The following is a 9,611-nucleotide window of genomic DNA, read 5'->3' on the forward strand; positions in this document are numbered from 1 at the left end:
TAACATAACCTTATAACGCAATGCCACATACATCGTCATCACATCTCGTGCGCCACTGATAAAGATCAAGTATACTTCGGCCGTCCGCACACTGTCTGCATTATGTCCTTTTCATCATCCGCGTGCGGGTATTTTTTGAGACCGCGCGGACGGTGAGCGTACATGAGGTGAAAGATGAGACAGCAGATACTGCGTGTCGAGCTCGTCTGCCTTTGGAAGCTGTGTAGACACGGCTGTGCGCACGGCGAGATGGAATGGAACACGGACTGTGAAGTACCGGGGCTCATTAGGCAGCTTCCTTAATGCACACCTAAAATTCGAATGCAACGTTTTTGCATTCTAATATGGATTTTTATTTTAAATTCGATGAATATTCGAAAAACAATTTTTTTGACAGCCCTAGAATCGCCTATGCGATTTTTTTATGTTGTTGAAATTTCTAATCGTAAACACAGCCATGTTGAAGCCTGCAGTAAATGTTTTGCATTATGGCAGTCCACTCTGCTTATTGTTTTTTGAAAATGTTGCACTTCTGTTTGTCATTGTGCACGTAACTTCACACCAATAAATCATCAGAAATATTGGTCTTTACTGATATATTGAATCTTTACATTCGTCCTGCCTGTTGTCCGTGGATTTACCTATATTTGGTGTTATTTGCCATATAAAACTTATTTAGACATGCAAAATCGATTTTACAATCGATTCAATGAACACTTGTCACTCAAATCAAACAGGATTTTTTTCACAAAAGTGACAACCCAAGAAAGCAAAGTAAACGGTCTCTCATTCGTAGGTTGCATTGATACCTAGCGTTGGATGCAAGTAAAACAGTATAACAGTACCTCATTTTTTTTCTTCTCACCTGAAATTCATGCAATAAACATGTTTTTGACAAAGATTTTAATGTGTATGTGGTCTATATAGCCTGCATCAAAATGAGGTTTGCAATGATGCGCCCGAAGGCACGGGTTGAAGACCCAGTCAGTGACGTCACGATATGCTAATTTGTTTACATTTATACCCATGTCATCACCATCACAAAAATTTCCTTTTTTTTTTACATTGAAACTTGAAAAAAAATATATAGACAGACCTACCGACCCTTTTTTTTTTTTTTTATTACTGTTACTGCAAACCAAAATATTTTTAAAGGATGGTCTCAGCACATTTGAGTTTATGGAATAGCCCACGACTGTCCAATCAGACATCAGCAAACACCTGCTATTCAACATCAGCTGCTGTAACTAGTAAAGCAAAAAAATTAGAACCAGCAACCAAAATAAGCAACCAAAAATATTCATAAAAAAAAAAAACATTTTCAGTTCCAGCATAAACAGAAAGAACTTTACTACAAGTTTTTCACCTGTCAGTGAACAATGGCTTCGTGTAGTAAATACTGCTCCACATGAAATCATGCACGTATATTTTTTCATTTTAATTTTTTCGGCTAAATGAAAACTTTATTAATAACTATCAGTACAGGCCAAGCCAAAGCACAGGCCATTCACACCAACGATGATAACAATAAAGATAACTTTATAATCTCCACACAAACAAACCGTTTATATTATTAGTAGGGGTGTGCACGGATAGTCGAACATTCGAATATTCGTTCTGCTCTAATTATTCGATAAATAAAAATGATATTTAAATTTTGCAAAAAAAAAACAAACAAAAATAAAAAAAAAAGTTTACAATAAAACCTAATTCGGTCACTTTCTGTGATTCTCCACGGCACATTTGAAGATGTATGCAAGCAAAAAATAATTAATGAATGAATAAGAACTGCGGTCTTCTACAGTACTTCAAATATGCCGTGGAGAGTCACAGAAAGTGACTGAATTCAAGAACATTGTTGCGGCATCTCTCAAGCAACCAATAAACACCGCTAACTTGGAGAATGCAGTGAAAACTCCTCTTCTCGTGTCTGCCCTAGACACAAACATCTCAGGTTTAAAAAAAAAAAACTATTTTGAACATTATCAGAACATTTTCCTTGATGCGAGTGGTGCGGATGCAGCCGCCGCCACCAACGATGAAGAGGATGCAATGCCCACTCGTCGGAAAAGGCTGAGCCAGCTCTTCAGCGATGATTACAGAGTCCAGCCGAGACGAGTGGGAACAGTTCTTGCTGGAGCCATGTATTCCAGCAGATGAGGATCCCATTCAGTGGTGAAACGAAAACACGAAGCGCTTCACAAAACGTATTCGCTTAGCACACTATGGCTGGACGATTAATTGAAAAGTAATCGAAACCGAAATTCAGAACCTCTAATCGACGTAATTTTCCCATGTCGGTTATTTCGTTTTTTTAATCCTGTTAATACTTCCCCCCTTAAAAGCTTAAAAGAGATGTGATGACAATATAAAAGTGTCATTGCATTAGAATGTTTTTGTTAACCTATACAGTTGAAGAAACTAGATGCAGCGCTGCTGCGATGTTCTTTCAAAATATTGCGGAAAAAGAGAACATCAATGTGGAGAAGATCTTGTTTACGTCAAAACTGAAACCAAGCCATTCACACAGAACGCATATTTCACGCATTTCTAGAGGGACATCTTCTGTTACCCTTGCACTGGTGTCTCACACAACAGAGCCACATGTTTAGAAAGCAATGTAAAATTAAGGTGGGTTCAATTTTTTTCAAAAACATATCTTGAGACTTTATGGTGGGTTTTCCCCATCCTACTGCATCTTGTGTTTAAATTAAAAATGTACTCTGTGTTATTGGCTTTCACCCCTTTGAATTAAACTATGCATGCACACCTGATGCTGTTTTGTTTATAATTCTTAAAGCTACTTAATTATAATTGGTTTATAAACATTATTTTAAATATTATGCACTTTTTTCAGTCATATTTTCTTATGCTTTGAATAAACGTGCATTAGTAATATTTTGCTCAATGCGCCCTCTTATGGCCTCAGAAAAGAAGCCAAAAGCTTTTCTTCACCCTAACTAAAATTATGCATTTTAAATTTGAATATAATTCAAATTTTGATGATATTTATCACTAAAGTAGCTTAGAATCTCAAAACTTATTATAGCATATTTTTCTACATTTGAAGGAACTAGGCTATTTACAACCCACAGCTTCACAATAATATAGAGACGGTATGACTAATTCACACACGCAATCACTCGTACTGGTACTGTGCTAATTTATATTTATCTGATCTTTATTTATCTCTTACACCGAGCAATAATCTGTAAGAAATGCTACGAACATAGATAAAATAACTGCTTATAGTGAGCTATGATATCGCTTTTTCAATAGGAAAAAATATCTCACCTTTAATAGTCAATCATATTTACAGTACAAACCTTGTCAGTAAACTATGAGGGCAAAAAAACAAAACAGAAACAAAATAAACGTTCATTAATCGTAATCGAGGTAAAATGTTCAATTAATCGAAGTTTTAATTTTAGGCCATAATCGTCCAGCCCTATAGCACACCTTTATTTGTGTGTCCCACCAACGTCTGTGCCGTCAGAGCGCGTTTTCTCCATGCCCGGCCTTATTGTTAACAGAGCCGACTTTCCCCCATCATGTTTACATGCCCGTATTTCTTAACAAGAACATGTAAAACAATAGAAAAAAAGAAAAAAAGATTTGCTGACAGTTTAAAAGTTTCAAAGTTAAGTGTAGGCTACGTTCTACAATAGCCTAATTGCTGCAGACTGCTTTACTTTTTTTCTGTGTTCACTTTTTTTTTTTTTGCTTGTAATCTGTACTTTTGTTTTTTTGCATGCATTGTTAAAGTTTTTCAGCTACAAAACACGATGTGTAATGTTCAAGCTTATTGTGTGTTCAAAAATGACGGAAACAATAAATGTTGCTGAAAAATAACGTCTGTCTCATTAAACTTAATTTAAATAAACGAATATTCGAATATTAGTTTTTTCTGTGAGCTCAAATATTTGAATGTGATATTTGCGGAAAACCCCCATCCCTAATTCTAAGTGTGTGCGAAGTTTTGTCGCCTGCTGCTTCAATGTTTGAGCTCTTTTGAAGTTGGATTCTGATTGGCTGTCAATGTTTTTAGCGTTAAAAATATTTTGAAAGTGATTCTAACAAAGCGTTGTTATCATGACAGTTGTGGCGTGAACATACCTATTCACGTAGAGTTAGAGTTTTAAACCTGTATCTTTTATCATTATTGTTATAGTTATTATCCCTGGTGTAAACAGGCCTTAACTCAGGATTAACCAGATAACATTTGCAATAAAAATAATCTCTTTGTATAAACTGAACTGTCAAAACAATATTTCGGTTTCAGTTTTCATTTAAATGTAAACTTTAATTTAGGTTTTGATTTTAAAAAATAATAATGTTTGTGCGTCACATGCTGTAACACCTATATTTTCCTCCTGAAATTAATATTTTGGAGTCCTAACTCCAATAATCAATAACTCTGTACCAACTAGCAGAAAATGTATCTCTTTGTTACTTACAAAGACCAAATGCTTAGCCTAGGGCTGTGCAAAAAATCGAATGCGATTTTCATGCGCATCTCGTAAGTAAAGGCGCTTCTGTGATTATAAGTACATCTCCAGGGTTGCCAGGTTTTCAAAACAAACCCTACCAACTTGCTTCTCAAAACTAGTCCAAAACTAGCCCAATCGTGTTTCCAGGAGGTTCCCCAATAAAAATTACGTCCCAGAGTTAAAAAAAATACATGTTTTTTGGCACGGTTGCCTTGGTAAAATTCGCATTTTAGGGGCTAAATATCACATTATTGGTATTGGGGTCGCTTCAACCCGCGGACATGAAAAACAACCGCAGACTTGGCAACACTGTTTCAGGTGGAGCGGCATTTACTACACAGATCCATAGTCCACCGACAAGCTACACAAAATCGCTTTCAAAATCGACAAAGAATCGCCTCCGATTTTTAAATCGATTTTGTGGAGCTTGTCAATGAACTACGATTCTGTGTAGTAAAGGCCAACCTGATGTTTTAGCAAATTTTAGCGAATTTTACCAAGGGAACCCCGCCAAAAAAAAAATTATTTTATCGCTCGGAACGAAATGCGATTGGGCTAGTTTTGAGAAGAAATTGGGCAGGTTTTGTTTTGAAAACCTGGCAATCCTGATCTGAACGCACATACTGGAGATATACTACTAATCACAGGAGCGCCTTTACTGACAAGACGCGCATGAAAATCGCATTCGATTTTTTGACAGCCCTAGCTTAGCCCCAATTGGCAACATGTTCAGCTCTTGACAAACTGCACTTTAAATCTGTTTATCAGCATTAATGGCTGAGACATGCATGACTTATCAACTCACTTTAAGTGCATTCAATAAAAAGGGAGGTGGTATGGGATCAGCTAGACTGTCATATCAAGCAAGCACTGCACCCTAAAACACTGCGGTTTATTACACCTCCACTGAGAGACATTTAACACAGAGTCTTCGTCTCAAACTAGTGAGCTGCCTACACTAACAATAGAGGACCGAAGGGTACCATGTTCTCTGAAGTATGAGTACTATGCAAAAAGACATGTCCTGCCCATTTACTTCTGAGCTTGGTGAATTACCAAGATACAACCCTATAATGACCCAAAAATGCTGTCTGGGTAGGCAGCTCACAAAGGTTTTAAAACACAGCCATAGAAGTCAATGACTGATATACTTTACACAGAGCTGGATTAGGGATGCTACACTGTAGATACTGAAATAGGGTCGTGCATTTTGTTGCAAGCTGCAAGTGACTTAAAGTGGAAACTGAACATTATAATTGCATACAAGGGACATCTAAAAACTATTCCTTTATTGGAGATCCACTAGTTAACTGCACATAAATCGGTTTCATTTCACATTCAAATCAGAAAGGACGCTGATACAACTTGACCATTTGATTTTTGGGGGGTTTAATACTTTTTAATAAATAAAAAAAAACTTCAATTTGATTGTTTAAATGACACCAATTTTTAAACCTACTTTTAGGAGTAATAATATTTAAAGATACTCTGATTAAAAATTAACAGTTTGACATTACATCGCCATTGGTTTGATTAGGGTTTTGTTTTGAGATTTGAGATTTTTCGGGCTTATTCTACACTACAAATTGTATTCACACACTCATTTTTCTGAATAGTGTTCCCGTGTAAATAAGCTATCCATTTCAGTTTCGCTGTCTTTTTTTAGTTTCTGAAGGCTATAATGTGCCATGTGTAAATCAAACAAATAAAAACAGCTACTTTTGCTGCGGTTCGCATCACATTCAAACGCAGTGTGAACGCACAGCGCTCCGGTTTCACTCTACTTTAATGTTCGCGCAAAGGAAACATTCTTTGGACTTTATAGTTCGGACTTGCTGACACGTCAAAGTGAGAAAAAGAGAAATATTATTAACCCTTACCCGTGTTAGAACTTAAAAAAATAATTATTTATAGCATTCACCTGAGCAATAGTATTTGTTGACAAAAACCTGAAATCATAGAATGTATATCCTTATGCTGCAAGTTGCACAAAAACAAACACGTAATTCTGAATCGTAATTATTTGTATGATAATTAATTATTCGCTGCAGATCGTGACAGTCGGAGATCCGACACACGACCGCAGTCAGGTTTCTCAAGCGTTAGTTACCTGCTGACTGAGAGCATGATTGTCCATTAGAGGACAGTTTCCGTCGAAATATCGCATCGCTTTTTCTTCCCAGTAGCATTCCACGAAGTTATACTATTTCACGTTAAGACACGTGAATTAAAATGTTAATCCCCATCGCTTTAGGACATCATCATCATCTACTGTAGATCAATCCGCTAAACAGCCAAAGAAGTCCGTGTTACAGGATCGGTTGCACAACCGGATCTTGGTAATAAATAAATAAGCATTAACGTGAGCATATCTCTGATCAGGAGAACAAAAAAAGATTAAAGAATTACATATATGCATTTTAAATCACGAACAGATTCCACTGCCGAAGGTATTTTATTTTTATGGCCATGATGACCGACTCCAGCGAATAAATACGCCTAAAACACCTGACATCGACACTTTTAAGATTAGTAACATTCTCTAATCTGCTATCTAATCAGTGCCTCTGGGATATGATGATAATAGAGAAGCATTTCACAGGTCTGATTACATGTTTAGGTTTCATACAACACCGCAGGGTGTGTTTATCGGTTCATCTGAACGGTGGCTGGCCGCGTTAATATCAATAATATGTGAACCTGGATTTGATAGTAACGTTACACTTCTAAAAGGGACTAACGCTGGTGTGCATTTCTGAACTTCTTACCTGTCTCTAGTGATTTTCCCGCAGTTAAACCCAGAGCCTGGTGTAGATCAGTCTTGACTCTTGCTCAAACTGAATAAACTTTGCCCGCTTCTTCTCCTCCTCCTCCTCCTCTTCTTCTTCTTCTTCTTCTTCTTCTTCTTCTCCTCGCTGGCTAACACAGACTCGCTGGCGGTGCTGAAGTCTCTCCGCTCGCGCCTTCAGGAGCGACGGCGGATCCCGCGTCCTCGCGCCGCTATCTCTCCGTGAGGAGCTAACGGCGTCACCACGGATCACAGGTGTAGATAACCGCTGCTCCTGATTTCAGATAAAGTTTATCTCCCGTCCAACGCCATCTTTCCCGCGGGGCACGCCGGGTAATCCTCAGGAATCCTGACGTGACGCGACGCGTTCGCTGCTGTAATGATGCGATGAGACGGACAGCGCGAGAGGAGCGCGATGAAACTCGCCTCTAGCGTCAGAGAACATGCGCGCACCTCGCGTCTAGATGATGGTCTCATTTTCAGAAATTGATCAGAAAAAGCATTAGTAAAAATATTATGGAGTACAATCATCAAAAGATTTGAAATAAATGCTATTCATTAAATAATATTTAAAAGTGCATCATGGTTGTCACAAAATTAAACTGCAAAAACATCACTGATCATGAGAAATGTTTCTTGAGCAGCAAATCAGCATATCAAACTGATTTCTCAAGGACACTGAAGACTGAAGAAAATTCAGATGTGCATCACAGGAATAAATTACTTTGTATAGTATATTAAAATAGAAAATAGGTATCTTAAATTGTAATAATATTTTGCAATATTACTGTATTTAATAAACACAGCTTTGCCCGTGTATATCCTTATTCAACTGGAAAGGGGAAAACATTCAAACAGGGGCCTCAATGCAATATGTCCTGGAGAGAAAACTCAGCACCAGATGGCAGTCAAGGGTGCAAGTATATGCCTTCTGCATGCCGAATGTTTGTGTTGTTAATTGTGTCATATTTGTGTTTAATGAACAGAAAATTAACCGTTTAATTTCCCCTCCTCCTTTTTATTCCCCATCCTCCCCATGTAAGACTCATATCTGCAATCAGACCTTGTCTTCTTCCTCTCACCTTAGAGGAGTGGTGAACGGAGCAGATAAATAAAACAACGTTTTCCCACACTGTCTGGGTCTAACAGAGCATTTAAAGGAAGAGTCGTTTCACTGAAGAAACACATCCATACGCGAGGTGCTGTTGTCTTAGCTGTCTTCCCCAGAAGTGAGGCCCTTCATCTGACAGGTATAGCGTCAGGTGAATGCTAATGCTGAACCGGTCTGTCACCAAAGCAGACAGCTGACCTCAGAACAGCCGGCACAAAGCATGTGCTTTAAAAGAGGTTATGGTCTGCTTGACCCAGACCTCCTGCTGGCTTGTATCGAAGAGCTGGGGAAGCAAACATTTGCATTTGTATGACTTCAAACCACCAGCCCTGGATGATTCATTTCTAGAACACCTGCGGACTTGTGTGGTCATGAAGCGGTCAGAGAGAGCCAACACAAATAAAAGCATATCCCTCCAAATCCACACAAACAGAACTAGCATGCATGCATGCCTGTGTGTAGACAAAGAAAGGTGACTCTAATCTATCTCGCTGATGTCTCCAGCAGGAATTTATATAAAAGCAGGCAGAATCTGAGAAGGCAAATTATTCTAAGTAGATTGCAAGGTTTGCAAATAGGAAATATATTTTCCCTGGTGGAGAGAGTGTAGTGATGAAGTCATATAAACATCTCAGGTTTCATGCAATGAAGTGCAGAGTTACTCAGGGCATTATCAGCTCAGAGCACTTGAACACTTAACCCCTGTGCAGAGCATGCAGTGTCATGAGGGGCTTTGGGTGACACTAATAGGAAAAAGGACTTTTTCTGCTCTTTACTGTAAGATGTTGTGGTATGCACATCTATTCCTTATGTAAGCAGTAAGGCTGTGCTGTATTGTAAATATAGTCACTGCTGTTATACAGCCTTGAGCATTTAAAAAATCCAAAAATTAAAAGACATAAATATGCACATTCACCGTCAACATAAATTGTCATTAATCTAAGAAAAAAAAATGTATATATATATATATATATATATATATATATATATATATATATATATATATTACAGTGATGCGAATAAAATTATACTTACACTCTTTTAAAAAAATCTGCAAAAATAGGGATAAATGTACTATTAATATTTAGAAATTTTATGTATTATTTTTGTTCCATATTTTTTATTGATATATACTGTATATAGTGACGGGGTGAAGAAGTACATGACACGAGGATCAAGGTGAGTTCCCCGAAGGGTGGATTTTTGACAAACGTGAGGGGAA

The 9,611-nt window shown here is 37.7% G+C and overlaps 1 protein-coding gene across 5 annotated transcripts in view; it reads right to left on the minus strand.

The window, feature by feature from the left end:
* The window catches only part of LOC132110941 (tight junction-associated protein 1-like), a 105,893-nt gene extending 98,181 nt beyond the window's left edge, over window positions 1-7,712 (minus strand). For 2 of the 5 annotated variants that reach the window (XM_059518069.1, XM_059518066.1), the window contains exons 1-2: window positions 7,417-7,712; window positions 7,259-7,386 (exon numbers count right to left, since the gene is read on the minus strand). The gene's annotated coding sequence lies outside the window, so the exon portion shown is untranslated. The remainder of the gene's footprint in view (window positions 1-7,258; window positions 7,387-7,416) is intronic. The other 3 variants (XM_059518068.1, XM_059518067.1, XM_059518070.1) reach the window with 3 other exon arrangements.
* Window positions 7,713-9,611: the final 1,899 nt, after the last annotated feature.

The sequence above is a fragment of the Carassius carassius genome, chromosome 30 (assembly GCF_963082965.1).
Source record: "Carassius carassius chromosome 30, fCarCar2.1, whole genome shotgun sequence".
Taxonomy (NCBI): Eukaryota; Metazoa; Chordata; class Actinopteri; order Cypriniformes; family Cyprinidae; genus Carassius; species Carassius carassius.